Below are 17,839 nucleotides of genomic sequence, written 5' to 3'. Positions count from 1 at the left end.
TTTACAATATTATTTGAAGTTTGAAAGGAAAACTTACTTATTCCTATAAATATGCTAAGGAAAAATATGTTAAAAAAATATTTGCGCTTTGTGTGTACTTGAAAAAGTAGAAGGATTTGCTTTCAGGGATAATACACACAATCTGTATATATGCCTACATATATGCTCAAATATACCTCAGTATGATAATATATTTCAGAAAATCATAACTTCAAATCCAGTTTATATTCAACTGTGACTGAAAACAGTTGTAGAGGACAAACTGTCTAGAAGTGTTTGGTGCTTTTAATGGAATCTGGACTTTAGTAACTCACTAGGCATCATGTGTTACCAAAGCTAGCAGTGCAGTGCTTACCTTGCTGTTTAATATAATGCACACCGCACATAGTTAGTATCTGTGCTAGTTTTAAGAATAACAGTTCATAGTAACAGGGCCCTGAACAGCCTAATCTAAGTCTCTGCTTTCAATAGAGGGTAAGACCAAATGGTCTTCAGAGGCCACCTCCAAACCAGACCTTTCTGTGATTCTATACTGCCCTTTAATTAAGTTCAAGCAACAGAAATGCAGCAACACAATACTTTTCTTGTGCTAGAATCTATTTTCAATTGACTAGGAGAGTCTTCGGTAAGGACACAACCCACAGCTGACAAAAATGCCATGTGTTCACCTATAGCCATTTCTTCAAACTCAAGCCTGCACAAAGTCTCACCCAAAAATTTTTGGGAAACTTCCTGTTTTCTCCTTTTAGTACCTCTCATTAGCTAGCATTTGAACCGACAGGAACTTTTGTGTGGTAAAGTATGTTCATCAAGGAAAAGTCTCTGTCTCAACAGGAAATATGTATTTATTTAAGATACTCAGAGATGGAGCTTACCACACTGCTGTATTTATTTAAATAGTCTATTTTAATTCTGTTAAAGAGGACCCAAGCTTTTTATTATTACCTAAACTTAACCAAAATATTCACCTTTTTTTTTTTTTTTTTACTACAAGACTGATTTCAGATGATTTTCTAAAATGCTTACAGAAATCAAACTTCATCAATCAATTATAATGGATAAAAATTGGCTCCTGAAGTTTTCAAAGTCTGCCAATTTATCATTAATTCTAACAGAATAAGTCCATTTCATTTACCTGAAAGCTATCCCATGACCCGGTAAAGTACCTAAGGCTAGAGTCAATGAGAATGAAGGATCCAAAGGAAAATTTAGACAAAACTAATCTAAAACAAATAAAGAAAACAAATTCTTTGTTGTTGCTGCTGTTTTCACATTAGCAATGTCTAGGAGAACGCTTTTTTCTTAATATCTCCCAAATTCTCTTCCATCTGTGCCTGACCTGCACCAAGAAACTGGGTGTTCTTATGTCTAAGCCCCCATACATACCTGGAAGATGCAACCAAAGTCAACTAGTAGCACTGGATATATAGGTCAAGTGCTAGTCTGAGGAGAGACAACCTATGTTTAATGTTCCTTAAAGATTCTAATGACCAATCTTTCTTTCTTTCTTTTTTTTTTTTTTTGTCTTTTGTACTATTAGAATTCTGCTGTAGGTACCCTGTGTATCTCTGTTCCCCCTCATAGTAGCTGTGCTATCTTTCCCACTGAAAGTTAAATTTAAGTACTTTTTTGGAGCAATACTTGAAAGACAGGTCTCTCCTAGCTAGTGCCCAAATCACTAAAAAGTATAAACTCGGCCTATTCCCCAAGTTATTTTCCTCTGTCTCCTTCAGAAGTGGGAACTTCCAGGAATAAGTTGATATAGCTGTTTCCAGTTATGCAAGTTTTCCATTACTATCCATTTCCCTTACTGCATTCTGTAGAAGGTAATGGCAATGGTTTATACATACTTGCATATGGAAAAGGCACCATACCCATTTCAGTGTTATTAGATCACAGTATCACAGTATGCTAGAGATTGGAAGGGACCTCGAAAGATCATCTAGTCCAATCCCCCTGCCGGAGCAGAAACACCTAGATAATGTTACACAGGAATGTGTCCAGGCGGGTTTTGAATGTCTCCAGGGAAGGAGACTCCACAACCTCCCTGGGCAGCCTGTTCCAGTGTTCCGTCACCCTCACTGAGAAGAAGTTTTATTAGATCGTGAAATTCTAGTCATGCAGTTTATAGTCAAGCCATTGGAGAATTATTTCCTTCAATAAAAGTAAGAACATGATATAACTTTGTGCTATTATAGAAAACGATATCTATTTCTGTCTACTTATGTATATATCTATTTCTATTTCTTGCTTTTTATAATTTCTAAGATAGAAATTTAAAATTAAACTCTGATGGGTATGCACAAAGATTCTGAAATGCAGCTCTCAAGCTATATTCAATCTTTCTCTGTAGAGAAGGTACAGATTGGGCTACAGGAAAAGACAGAAAAAGCTGCAGAGACAACCTTGCATGAATTTGTACATGAAGCGTTGTGAATCCTTGAGTATATATGCAGAGTAACACCCTTCCAGGACCTCCCTTTTAGAAAAAAGACCATCATTACCTACCAGTAAGCTGATTAGGCCAACCACAGTACTGTGGTTTAAGCCCAGCCATGCAGCCCACTTGCTCACTCCCCCTCTTCCTCCCACCCCCGACCTCTTGGAGGGATGGGGAGGAGAATTGAAAGAATGTAACTCCCACGGGTTGAGATAAGAACAGTCCAGTAACTAAGGTATAACACAAACCACTACTGCTACCACCAATAACAATAATGATAAGGGAAATAACAAGGGAAGAGAATACAACTCACCACCCACCGACCGATACCCAGCCCGACTCTGGCAGTGATCTGGCCCTTTCGGGTAACTGCCCCCAGTTTATACACTGAGGCACTGTGGTATGGAATACCTCTTTGGTCAGTTTGGATCAGGTGACCTGTCTCTGCTTCCTCCCGGCTTCCCCTCCTCCCTGGCAGAGCATGAGACTCAGAAAGTCCTTGGTCAGAGTAAACATCACTGAGCAGCACCTAAAAACATTGGTGTTATCAGTGTTGTTCCCAGGCTGAAAGTCAAAATCACAGCACTGCATCAGCTACTAAGAAGGAGAAAATGACTGCTACTGCTGAACCCAGGACACACAGAAAAAAATTCTTGGTACTTTTCAGGAGGCACTGATTCACAAGAGAATTTTACCAAACTTTAGCTTAGTTGTGTTTGATAGAGTCTGTAAGATCCTTATATTCTGACTTCTTGCCTCTCCTGTTTGAGTTACATGTTTTCTGACATAATGCAGAATGTCTGTACGCAGAAGGCTGAAAGAAATAGTTGTCACAGATACCACTTCCCACCAACATACAGCCTGTTAGATAATTGTTGTCTGCCACTCTATAGAGTGGAATGACACTAAAAGGAAAAACTTGGTATAGAATCTCAGTCATTTGTTTTAGGGCATTTATTTACATAATTACTTACAAAATACATAGGACTCAAGAGAGTAGCATTTAAGAATTTATTACGTACGTACTTTTTAACTGACTGATCTGAGGAACACTCATCACAATATCAGCTTCATTTGTTTTGGAGTTCTAGTACCATGTTGGTGGATTCCTCAATTCAGATGAATGCATTTGTGGCCAAAACTATTAAAACCATTTGAGAAAGCTGCATATATTGCCAGTACATCTTTAGAGTAGAGCTAAATAATGAAATACTTCCATAAAAACATAACTGTAGTTTTGGGCCCCATAGTAAATGTTTTTGAAAGCAACCTATACAGCTTCGGAATTAATCAGAACCCTTTCTGTAAACAGAAATGTAACAAACTCTCTTTTCAGATTAAATTACATAGCCCACACACTGCACATTTCAATCACAGATAAATATAAGTTTATATATATAGTTAGATTATTTTCTACCAAGGTTTCTTTTCAAGATTTCACAGGAAAATACAAATCAAAATACAAATCCAGTTTATTAATTATTACTTCTCATTTCTGCAGTGCCAGTTAGTGTCAAGTCATTCACCACTCAATAAAATCAGATTCTGAGAGAAGTCCTTTGCATTAGTAAGTGCTCAGCAGCCATTATTTGCTTCATATACTCCAAAGTAATCTTGATTCTTGCTTAAGGAGCAATGTGCTATTGCTCTCAAATTAATGTCGATGTAGTTTTAAAAAGAAAACCCTAACAATTCTATGATTCTATGATTCTATGGCTGGCTGTTGTCTCATATTAAGGTATTCAAAGGGGGTATTTTGTCCTACTGATATTTATTGAAGCTAAAATATTTGTTTATGAAATTAACTTAATGTGGCACTATATAAGATGCACGGGGACAATACTTTAATACTTTGCTTATGAGAGAACATAATGGTAGAAAAACTGTGCAATAGATGCTTTCAATAATTTACTGTGGGTAGAGACATAAAATGACAAGAAAAGAGCAAAATCAAGAACCAGAACATCAGCTGATGAAAACTGGGGAAATAGGTTTGATAGCTGCTGTGAAGTTGTATAGTTAGTTAAGGATCAGCTTGAAACCAGTGAAAGAGAAGCACAGAAGGAGAAAACCCAGGAAATGAAAGTGTGCTGTATGAAAACTGTAAATAGTCAACTAAGACTCCTTCTGTTTAAATGAACAATACAATTCCCTTTAAAACTGTTTATCATATTTGTTACAGTAAATTAAATGATTAAACTTTCAGATCTTGACATCAGAGCAACTGAGCTGGACCAGCACCTTTAAAATTAAAGGCAATTCTTATGTGTGTGGTACCTTACTGGCATGGAGAAAATGGGAAGAGAGCTTTGATTTAATTACTCTGTTTATTTGTGCTGCTTCTAGACCCTGGGAATTTGTAGGAGAAAGTTCTGCTTCCCTCCTGGCTCTTGCATACCCATTTCTTTCATTGGGTTTGGGTTGTTTCCAGAAATATTCTTTCCAAACTGCTGAAAAAAACAGCAATTTCAGGATGTGGCAGAGATGAAAAATACTTGGGTGTCTTGAAAATAGTATGTGCGTGTAGGTTGTGAGTGCAGGTACATCCTAGATGACATTCATTGCCCTTGGTAAACATGTAGCATTGATTGAAGGCTCTGGAACAGATTTTCTGTCCCCAGGAATAAAACTATTGGGATTTCCTGAAGCATGCCAGCCACCAAAATGTACACTTAAAGCTGTTTTCTGGAGAAAACTGTAGCACCTAATGTAACTTGACTTCTGGATACCTATCCAGTAGAAGATATCTGGCAGTAGGGCCTCTCTCCAGCAATTAACTCCTTTTTTGCCTGTGATAAGGAACGTATAAGTATCCTAATCAAGGCTAGATTGTTTTTCTCCTCTGCTTGGTCCTCCTTACTGCTGTCACTGTCCAACCTCTTCAATCACTGCCTGTGGACTGTACAATGTAGTGCAATGGTGGTTAGATAAAGGTCATCTCCTGCTCCTTGCTTGTGAAGTTGCTTCCAATGTCCACTTCATATTAGACATCCCATTTTCCTATTACTTGGAACATGAGAATCTTGGCCTGTCAATTAGTCATAAATCAGCAAGATTGTAATCACCGGTTTTCTGCTCAGTCAAATGATCAATTCAAGATAAGATCTTACATTTTTTCCTTGATTTGAATCATTTTTTTTTGTTCAACACTACTGAAAAAATATTTCTGATCTGTGCTTCATTTTTTTTTGATTTTTAATTTTACAACTTAGAAACTATATTGTCTCTTCACTGACCTACTAAATTTATATGCAAAATATGTTCTACCTACTCTTGCTTGCTGTTGGGGTGTCCTGTGTACAAGCTTGACCAAGTCATGGTGAATCTGGCTCTGTCTTTATATTTTCAGTTTTCAGTCATTATATTTTGCCCTTATTGAAGTTTTGTGCTAATCATTAAAGATGGATGTCTTCCATAGTGTATAATTTCCTACATCTGAGTTAGCAAAAAAAATCATGCAATAATTTTAGTATTTATAAGAGCATTGTTTAATGTTTATATATTTGTTAGTCACTGTTTGTAAAGAAGAACATAAAGTCTTATTTTCTCCTCATTTTCCTGTGAATTGCCAAAGCTATTTTGCTTGACAAATTACTTTCTTTCCCAGAAAGATTGTAAAATTATATGGAGGGCTATTACTCATCTATACTCTGTACTTTCGCTCTAGCTTGTATTGTAGGCAGAACAATTTAATCTACTATCTTGTGGCAAAAATGTTCCAACAGATATACATCTATTACTAAAGCTCTTATTAATCTTTTTTTTCATATCTCATTGTCTGCAGGTTATATCAGCTCTGTGTTGTGATATCTAGCAGAAATGTCATTATTTTAAGCAAAGGAATAATGTAAAGAAATGTAACATACAAGATGCAATACAATATGAAATACTGTTCTTCCTCTTCTGCACAGACTTTTTTTTTCTTATAGAATTCCATTTTTCTGTAACATCTGTCTGCTTCAGAGAGGAAAAAAGCTTTAGCACTTACAGTTTGATAAATATAGTACATCTGGAATTTCTAATTCTAAATGATTAGAATGAAAGAATAGAATCATAGAACCATAGAATAGCTGGTCTTTTTTAAAGGATTTTAATGATTGTGCTCTGTGCTTTGAGAATCAGCAAATAAGCCACATATTTCCTATAGTTCAGCTATATTGACAGTTAGGAGGCTGCAAGCCATACCTCAATGCTCTTAATAATATAAGTTGGATATTGATAGTAATATAAGAATTCACCTTTCAAAATTGGCTGGCAGAGGCAAGTAATTTAGTAAAATTTCCCAACCTTGAATATCTAAATTTTAGCAACTTAAAATTTCCTCTTACACAGAAAAGATGGTTTACCTAGCCCATAAATGATAATGAAAATTCCTTCAAACTACCTAAAAGCTCGTTTATCTAAGCTGCCATGCTGACCCCTTGAACTCTGGGGGAAATCATCTTACATTGTAATCTAGTGCTAGTTACATATTATTCTTCAATAACTTAAATAGAAAAGAAAACTGCAAAAGGGAAAGAAAAATGCAAAGAGGAAAATACATTATAAAAATTATGTTATTTGAATTTTAAATTAAAATTACTGAGAAAACTACCCATTCCTTGTGACAATTTCCTAGAACTTATCACAGAATCATAGAATAGTTAGGACTGGGATTTAAGTTCCAATCCCCCCATGGCAGGGGGGCTGGAACTTAAGATCGTCTAGTTCCCACCCCCTGCCATGGGCAGAGACACCACACACTAGACCGTGTTGCCGAAGGCTTTTTCCAACCTGGCCTTGAACACCACCAGGGATGGAGCATTCACAGCTTCCTTGGGCAACCCATTCCAGTGCCTCACCATGCTCAGAGTAAAGAACTTAAAGAACTTCTTCCTTATGTCTAACTTGAACTTCCCCTGTTTAAATTTGAACCTTATCCTATCACTACAGTCCCTAATGAAGAATCCCTCCCCAGCATCCTTACAGGCCCTCTTCAGATACTGGAAGGCTGCTATGAGGTCTCCAAGCAGCTTTCTCTTCTCCAGGCTGAACAGTCCCAACTTTCTCAGCCTGTCTTCATACGGGAGGTGCTCCAGTCCCCTGATCATCCTCATGGCCCTCCTCTGGACTTGTTCCAGTAGTTCCATGTCCTTCTTATATTGAGGACACCAAAACTGCACACAATACTTTGCCAGGTTTCACAAGAGCAGAGTAGAGGGGCAGGGTCACCTGCTTCGACCTGCTGGTCACGCTCCTTTTGATGCAGTCCAGGATATGGTTGGCTTTCTGGGCTGCGAGCACACACTGAAGCCTGCTCATGTTCATTTTCTCATCGACCAACACCCCCAACTCCTTCTCCACAAGGCTGCTCTGAATCTCTTCTTTGCCCAAACTGTAGGTGTGCTTGGGATTGACCAGACCCAGGCGTAGGACCTTGCACTTTGCTTTGTTGAACTTTTTGAGGCTGGCATTCTTGGCATTGTTCTTATCATCACTTTAAACAAACAAACAAAAAAACAAAACAAACAAACAAAAAAAGCCACAGATATTTAATGTTTAATTAAGATTTTTTTAATTTTCCCAAACCAATTTGTTCTATACATTCTAGTTCAGTGGAAACATAAACTAAATACAGTAGTGAAGATAAATGTATGATCTGAATTTCCAGGAATTTCATGAGGTCTCGGTAGTCATTATATAATTTATTACAAGCATTTTTCAATCTAAAAATGACAAGTTGAAAAAAACTATTCCAACAGGAGAAATAGGACTCTCCCTTATGTATGCGCATGCAATTCCTTAGCTGGATCTGGCAGATTTGTTTCTGACTAATGGTAAGAGAAGGCCAAAGCATGTCGCAGGGGTCTGTATTGGAGGAATTTTCTGAAACTGAAGTTCTTCTTTCTTCAACAGAAGCTACTCATCTGTCTTCAGGAGCTAGGACTTTTTCTATTCTCCCAGAGCAGAGCACTAATGTCAAGAATGCTTTATCTTAAAAAGTTTTTCCAAAAGTAGAGTTTTCCTTTTTCTTGAAATGTGTATTTTGGAAACATACTTGGATTTTAATGCATGCTTTATTTTCTGCTACAGCCTTGATGTTTTAATGTAAGAATATTTCAACATTTCATTTAATGTTTTACTTTATTTTGATTTGTATGTTATTTTTATATATTTAAAATTACTTTGCTACATGAACTTTTACAGCTGATTGCCTCTGGGAGCAGTTAACCTTTTTATTTTATTCTATTATTTGTTTGTTTCTTTATATAAGTTCACATGTGACAGGCTGTTTCAATTTTTTAAGAAGCAACTTCCCTTAGTGATGTAAAAATAAAAACATAACTATTGCTTACATTATGTTATGGCTGTGCATATTAGTAGCAGTTATTCTCTTTTCTGCGTTTAATCATGTGCTATACACATACCAATAGATAGATACAGGTAATAAGCAATGAAATACCTACATTCCCACAATCTAGAAATAAAAGTAATTGCACTATATTGGTGGAGGAAAATTAGTGTCTTTAATTTGAGAAATTCAATATTCTATTATGTATCTTCTCAGACTTGTCCCCTAGAAACAACCTATTACTTACTCTCATTTTATCTTACTTTGTAGCATATTTCTTGACTTGCATGCATCAATATGAGTTTGAGGTTCCCTTTCTTCAAAAGTTAATGCAATTTTTATACCATTTTAGGGCCCTATTACAGTATTAAACATCTGTTATAAATGTTTCCAACAAGTAAAATCAGTTGATCCCTGAAGAGAGATATGCATAATCAAGGTGTTTTCATGGATTTCACTTGGTGTTTTTCAGGAGTGGATTTGATGTCTGAAGAAAGTCTTTCTTAATTTGACATTTCTGGTAAACACTTGTTTCCACATGAGGACATCAATGTTAATCCATGTACTTGTTATCACAAACATTTTCCACTGCATCTGATGTGTTCAGCAAATTATTGTGATTGAATATTAATTACAAATAGAGAAGATTAGTGTTGCACAGGTTTTGATAAGCTCAAAATTGGTTTGTTCGTATTATCTACTTCATATTTTTCATTAAATTTCAAATATATCTGGATTTAACCTTCAAGATAGCAAAATGTTGTCTCCCAGAGAACATGGAACGTGAGTAAGGAGTTTTAAGTCAAGATAGGGAAAACATTACTTTAGCGAGAGACAGGGAATTATATTACAATAAATACTCTGCTGATATATAAACACAAAAATGCACACAGCACACTGCCAGTCATACATCACCAGAAGCAGATATAAAGCACAGCACAGGTTCAAGACTTTGTAACAACTGTGAACTAGTAAATGAAAAAAAGATTACCCTAAAACATTTGCTGCACTAAATAAAAGAACTAATTGACAGGAAAGATAAGGATGAGGCAGCATATTCTCATATCATTCTGTTGCAGGTAAAAGCAGAAATGAGAACAGTGATGATATATACATATATCTTCGTATATACATATGTCATCACTCTTTTCATATTTGAATTGAGAACAGGAATATATATATAAAACAATCAGAAAATACCTTCTTCAAAACAGAATATAAGAGTAAAGAACACATAGATGTGATGTAACATAGATGTGATAAACATTTGTTTATCACACCTACTGTAGGGAATTCTTGACCTGCCTAAGTGAGGATCAATATAAGACCAATGAGAGTAAAAACACATACTTAACGTTTAATAGCAGTGATGAAACAATTTGTTTCTAGCATTTACAAATAAGTTCTTGACACATGTTTTTCAAAAATGTTCAACAGAACACGAGGACAGAAAATCAGCATCCTAGGGAATAGCATAAACCATGTGCAGAGGTGCTCAGTTCTTGCTGCCTCAGAAGGTGTTTGTTACTCTGCTACCCTAACCTCCTTCTGGTGCAGTGGAGGCTGCTGTATGTCCAGGCGTCTTAGAATCACTGAATCATAGAATTGGTTAGGTTGGAAAACTAACAAACCTAACACTGTCCACCGCTAAACCATGTTCCTAAGTGCCACATGTATACATCTTGAAAATACCTCCAGGAATGGGGACTCAACTGCTTCCCTGGGCAGCCTCTCCAAGGCTCAATAGCTAATATCCAAACCAAACCTCCCCTGATGCAATTTGAGTACATTTCCTCTATTCCTATTTCTTGTGGGAGAAGATACTGACACCCATGTCACTACAAACCCCCTTGCAAGTACCTGTAGAGAGGGATGAAGTCTTCCCATAGCCTCCTTTTCTGCAAATTAAAAAAGCCCATTTCCCCTAAATGTGGTTTGCCTTCCTGGCTGCCAAGACTGCTGACTCGCACTGAGCCTGCTGTCAGCCAGCCCACCCAGATACCTCTCTGCAGGGTTACTCTTCAACTACTCCTCTCCCAACATATAACTCATGGCTGGTGTTACTTCATCCCAGGTGCAGAATCCAGCATTTGTTCTTGTCAAATTTCATGCCATTGATGTGTTCCAATATACCAGATCACACTTTAGAGCCTCTTGTCACTTGAGAAAGTCAACAGCACTTCCCAGTTTAGTATCATTATCAATAGCATTGTTGTAATTTTTATAAACTAATTTATAATAAAAGAAATACCATTAAATAACCATGTAAGTTATTTTCTGCTTGTTTTTGTGTTAGTTTTCTGGACTCCACTGATTGGTCCATCTGAGTCAGTGGTATGAGTTGCTGAACTTTGTTTAATAACTCTTAGTAGCTCTTCTTCCATTATTTTTGATAATTGCTTTTGAGCTCATAAAATTTTTCATGCACAGTGTCCTGTTGCAGTGACTTCTATCATGTAACTCTGCTTTATGTGGAAAAGTGAGCCACTGATGGCTGATAATTTCAGCTGCTGCTTCCTGTTTCTGAAATTGTGAGACCCTGTAAAAAACATCCCAAACAACCTGTTTCAACTTTTCTGGGACATTTGTGGTTTGATAGATCTTTATCACATTAAGAATTATGTAACTCTTTCCTAAGATGAGAAAAATGTAATGATTTTAATCATTACTTATATTGAAGCTCTTCTACTTTTGGACATTCCAATCTACCTCTTCCAAGTCTGTGGGATTTTTTTTGTTTGGTTTGTTGTTTTTTTTTTTTTTTTTTTTTTTTTTTTATCAGGGGAACACAAACACAGTATTCGTGTTCCAGGAACATTGTGTGTTCTACAGTGCCACAGCATTATTTTCTGATTAGTTCTCCATTCCTTTCCTAATAAATCCTAATACTCAATTTGCTTGTTTGACTGCTTCTGAACATTAAGATTATTACTCTATCTTCATAGAATAATGTGTGATAACTCTAAGATGTCTTTACTCTGTAGTACAAGCTAGTTCAAACTCCTTCACTGTGCATACAAAGTTAGAATTGTTTTTCTCCTTATTTTTCCCCATGAGTATCTCTAACAATAATACTGTTCAGCCTGTGAATCTAATCATCATAAAATATCATTAAGGCTAATTGAACATTTATATAGATAATCACAAAGCTTACCCTGTTATATGAGAAAGGGAAATAGATAAACTCACACATTTTTGGATAGAGATGTTTGTAATAAAGAAATTAAGCTTTGTTGTACTCTCTCCCCCTCTTCCCCACTCCCACTCCACCCCCAGTTAGAAATAAAATGCAAGAATTTCTAAGTCTTCTGTAAAAAAAAGATAAAAAATGCTGAAATTTCTGGCTCTAACACATTTCAGCAGGTTGTCATGCAGCTACTCAGTTTCGTTGTCAAGCATTTCTTTGAATAGGTGGATGGAAAATCAGACAGAATTGGAAGCCATCCTCTAAAGAAACTTTCCAGTAAAATGCTATGAAATATCCAGATAGATAAATGTTTACTTTTTGAATGCTTGCTATATTTTTATTATTAATTTTATTTGCAGAATCTAAGAAGTGTTTAATGTAACTTAATTATTCAGCAGGTATATGCTTTAAGGCATTTGTGGTTTTCTATAGTGTGCTTGGTATGGCCAATAGCAGAGATGGGGCACTGAACAAGAAAATGTTATATGCATATTGGTGTAAAAAATCCTGTTTTACAGTTATACACCATGGCAACGTCCATTGCCTTTAATGAAAATAAGAAGGGTATGGGAAACAGATTTTGCAGCATGTTTTGAAGATAAGTCATACTTCGCCTTAATATTTTCTCTTTTCTAAGTTGCTTCATAGTACCCTTGACTGTAAACGTTTAATCCATTGTCATGAAACACAGCAAAAGTTTATTTTATAATGTTAAGCCTGATTATTAAGAACCTATCTGAGAAATTACTTGGAATTAATTGAACAAACTGAAATTTTAATAGTTATCAGTGATGCCTGAATACAGCATATGAAGTTCTGGAACAAATGCCACAACTTACCTAAAACTTTGAAAGGAATGTCTCTCATGAGGAAATGCAGAAGATCCTTATTACCTTTGATGTCGCAACCAAAATGTTGCGAGGATCTTCATATCTTGGAGGATATGATATATCTTGCGAGGATCTTCATATCTTGGAGGATATGATTTGAGAGAAAGCTAAGAATGAAATACAACCAAATTTCACTTTCCTCCGTCTACTTCAAAGTGAATAGGCTCTACCCTTAAGCTTCATTTACTACAGTTGGGCTTTAAACATCCAGTTCAGATGCAGATGCTATCTCACTTGGTAGTGACACTGGTGAAACTTTTAGGAAAATTGGAGGCTACAGGGATTAGGACAATGTTTTTTTTAAGGGAATCTTAATTTGGTACATGTAAAGCAATAAAAATAAAATGAAATTAACACATTTACTTTAAAAAAATAGCATTCTGAACCAAATTTTATTTAAGAATTATATTAACAACCTTTAAATATTAGGTAATGGGAATAGGTGTTAAAATAAAGTTAGGCAATGCCATAAATGGCAAGAATGTTCAAGAATTCTGCAGGGAGTTTAAGATAACCTGCAGAAGGACTGAGGAGTTAACAAGAGGGTAGAGTTTAATAGTGGACACTCCAATCCTAAACTAGAGTTTTGTTTACACTTTTGGATTTGAAGTCTGGACCTACACACTGAATATCCTGTGTCTTTAGTTTTTGCAGAAGTTTTCTTCTTATTCAGAAGAACATAAAGCAAAAACATTTGTACAAATGTATTCATTACCACAGGAAGTTTTTTTCTTTTTCTTGGGGTAATGAGAAAAAAAGGGATTCTAAATTGATATTTGTTCACTGACAAACATGATGGGGAAGGTGAGAACAACAAAGGTGCTTCTCATCTGAAATGGCTACTTAAAAATTTCACAAAGAAAGAAAACGTCTTGTTCTCATCATTAACTTTTTCATTTCAATGGTTTAATATAAATATAGTAAGCTAATAACATATATAATTCCATTTCCTTTTAGTAGAGGGAAGCATCAAAAGTCATGCCTCTACCTGCCTGTGATAATGTGATCCCCTCAGCAGTTTCTCTCCCTTTGTGTCAATTGCCTGCAGCACTCTGCTTAATGAGTCCCTCTGACTTAAGGGGGAGGATATTTTAGTCCAATAGTCCAGTTGAGATTCTAGGAAATTTCTGTGTAGTGGTGGTTCTTCTTCTATGCTGTTCATGGACTCCTTGATAAAATTGCTCAATCAGAAATCCTATAGTCTCTTTGTCACAGATGAAGGCAATCTGAGATTGCTAACCTAATATGAACACAGATAATAAACCAAAATGGTTAGCTAAGGCACCAAGACCTTTCTCTTTTTACTGTTTGTCCCTTGTCCAGGAAAAAAGAAATTACTTTGTTGTTTTTTAAATCCTTACTGACTCACTCATAATTCCCTTTACACTTAAAATCTCTACTGACTTCTTTTGCTGTCTTTGTTACAGGTAAGTAATAAACTTACTCATTAATACTTAAATGCCCATGGGAAGACCATACAACCAAGTGCTAACATCAACCCCAAAATACTGATACTATGTGTATGAAAAGGAAAATATTCAGGCAATATCTTTCACTAACAAAGTTTTACTTGGAGAACTGATTCCAGTTTTAAACACTGAACTGATCCTTGGAGTGTTCCCTCTTTTGTATTAAAAAAAAAAAAAAAGAAAAAAGAACTCAGCCCACTGGACTCTTTCCAAAAGGAATTGATTTTTAAAATGCAACTATTTTGCTAGGAAATAAATGTATTAATAATGTAAACACCTAAACTAATCTCTCCCATTTGGTAAAGTATTCAAACATCATGGACTTTTCTGCTGATTTAGCTGAAGACTAAGGTTAGGTAGGAACTTGGAAAAGTATAGCAGTTTAAAGCAGTTCCTTCAGAAATAGGTAAAAATAATAATAAATCCCTACACATGCACATCTTCAAGTGTGACATCATCTTACAAATATGAGAAAAAAAGCAGTATTAAACCTGGTCTTAATTTTGTGTATACATTATAAAACTTGAAACAATTAGGAAGAGCTAGTGGAGATAACCGGTCTTTTAAGTAGCTTTAAATAGTCATTATACATAAAAATAGGAAGAATGTTATAGGAAGAATGGCTATTTCTCTGTAGAAAATCTATATTCTTTTGCTGAATAGAAGAATTCTAGATACAAATTTTTGTCAACTAACAAAAAAAACAGTAAGCTCTTCTCCAAACAGACTATTTCCCTAAGTCCCTGATACAACTCACACACACCACATTGTGATTATAAGGCCTGTGGCATGGGACTAGTTTCTTGCAATATATTTTTAAAGTGCCAACGGTAAACGTATGTTAGGTATCCTGTGAGACTTTGGCTATAATAAAAATAAATATTTTAAAATTAGGAAATATTGAATAAATATGTACTTTTTAAAGCTGAACCAAGTTTGCAGAAAACAGTGTAAATTTAACAGATTTGCTTGCAAAGTTGTAACTTATCTGTGGTATAAAATGAAACCACGAGAAGTGTCATATAGGAATACCTAAATACTCTGATGTTTGTGTGTCAGACACAAACCACAAGCTCTCGGTGGATGAGGCAAGCTTGTTCTCCATCAGGCCATCCCACTGTATTTCCTTACAGTCCATCAGAGCATCAGATAAAATACCTGATTTCTTCCAACTAAAATACCTTCAGTCAGCTTTTCTCAATGGACTCACTTAACTTTTCACTGGTCATATCCAACTACATTGCCTCAAAGACATTCTGCCAAAATTCATATTCTCTGCATAAGTATCAAGAATATCATTTGCTTAGGCTTATATGTCCCCCCTGTGTGACCCAGTCAAACAGGTCTGTAAAGGTGAAACACAGCTGTGCTGTCACTCTCAAATCCCAGTTCCTTCAGTAATCTGGGAACTACATGGCAACATTTTGCAGTATTTCTAGAAGGAACACAATGTAGGAAAACATATATATACTCTGGAATTCCTTTTTCCTAATTCCCATTAATTAGGCAGGATTTTCAGGGAGAGGACAGGCTGAAAGATGCAGGCGGATCAACTTGGAAAGGACAAGAATACAAAAGTATTTCATGTTGAAAGGCTGGTGGCACACTGCCCTTGGAAACCAACTCCTGGAAATAACTACTTTTGCCTTAAAATAAAAACTGGTTAACTTTATATATATTGCTAAAGCCATGGCATAAAGCCCCAGTATTTTGGGCTATCTGGATAACTTACATCCTGAGGCCTGAATTCCTAGATTACATGTTTTGAAAACATGAAGTGAAAAGCTTCAGCAGCTTTTCCTGCCCGTGGATGTTAAAACCAGCAAAACAAAAGTCTTGAAAGGAGTAGAAAGGGAAAAGATATTTTTGGTAATGAAAACATAATTACAGTGTTCCTGATAATGCAAGACTACAAGAAAGTAATCTACACAGTAATTTTCTAAAAAACAACAAAAAACAAAACACCCCAAAAAATGATTTCTGTGCAAACCATTTATGCTCCATTGACATTCCACTTGTAAGATTAAATTTTGCTTTCCCCTTCACAGTAGGCATAGAAGCACATCTTTGACCCAGTGACCTACCTGTATCTGGTAATATATTCTGCAATTGTCAGAAATACTTTAGACCTTTTTTTTTTATATTGAAGTCAATCTTACCTGTCTTATCTGAGTCACGGTTTAGACCCATACTGTAACTAAGTACCATTCAGTCACTCACTCATCCATTCCTTCCCCCCTCCCTAAGGGGAAAATTAAGAATGTAAACCCTGTGGGTTGTGATAGGAACAGTTTAATAACGAAAGTACAGTATAATACTACTAATAATAATGATAAGGAAAATAACAAGGGGAGAGAATATAAAACTAAAAAGGGAAAGGAAAAAAAATAAACAGCAGTGATACACAACTTGGTTGCTGATCACCTGCTGACCGACTAAGCAAGGATCAGCCCAAGCAGGGATTGGTCCCTTCCAGGTAACTCCCCCCAGTTTCTATACTGGGCATGACATGCTGTGGTATTCAATACCCCTTTGGCTAGTTTGGGTCAGGAGTCCTGTCTCTACTCCCTCACAGCTTCTTGTGCCCCTCCTTAGTGTTAGAGCACGAGACACTGAAAAGTCCTTAATCAGGGTAAGTGCTACTTAGCAACTACTAAAACATCAGTGTGTTATCAGAATTATTCTCAAACTAAAACCAAAACACAGAACTTCACCAGCCACTAGGAAGAAAACTAACTCTAAATCCGCCAAAACCAGGACATCTGCTTTTCCTTTTTTTTTGCCCATGTATAACCCTAAAAAATGCATTCTAAATATAGTTACATTGGTGTAAATAGCTACAGAAATCAATGTATTGTTCATGAAAAAGAGTTGAAAATACGTAATTTCGTGATTTCTCAGAATATTACTCTCCAAATATTGTTCCATCGATCGTTTTGGACCTGTAACCTGGAAAGGATCTTAAAGCTAAGTTTAACTCATCACAGTTTGCATACAGAAGCTTCTCATAAACCAGTCTGAAGGCTCACTTAGGCTAGGTACATGACAAAGAAGGCATGTAACAGTTTGTCTAATCCACTTTTATACTCTTATGAAATTAGTGAGAAAGGGAAGTTTTGTTGGCCAATTGCATGAGGTTAAACAAGGGTCAGTTCTGCGTTCTTCACTTAGGTCACAACGCCGTGCAACACTATAGTCTTGGGGAAGAGTGACTGGAAAGCTGCCTACTGGAAAAGTAAATGGAAGTATTATTTGTCAGCGGCCAACTGAATACGAGCCTGGGGAGGCTGAGGGGAGACCTTATTACTCTCTACAGCTATCTGGAAGAAGGGTGGAGCAAGATGTCCATTTTGCAAGGGTGTTGGTTTCTTCTCCAGAGTTACAAAAGAAAATGGCTTCCAGTTGTGCCAGGGGAGAATGGATGTCGTGGTTTAAACCCAGTCAGGCTATTTGTTCACCCACCCCCCCCCCCCCCCCCCCCCTCTTTCCCTCCCCCTACTCCCGGAGGGACGGAGAGGAGAA

The sequence above is a fragment of the Pezoporus wallicus genome, unplaced genomic scaffold (genome assembly GCF_028554395.1).
Source record: "Pezoporus wallicus isolate ANWC-B61680 ecotype Strahan unplaced genomic scaffold, APGP_CSIRO_Pwel_v1 contig_3656, whole genome shotgun sequence".
In the NCBI taxonomy this organism is placed as follows: domain Eukaryota; kingdom Metazoa; phylum Chordata; class Aves; order Psittaciformes; family Psittacidae; genus Pezoporus; species Pezoporus wallicus.
This window is presented reverse-complemented; position numbering follows the sequence as displayed.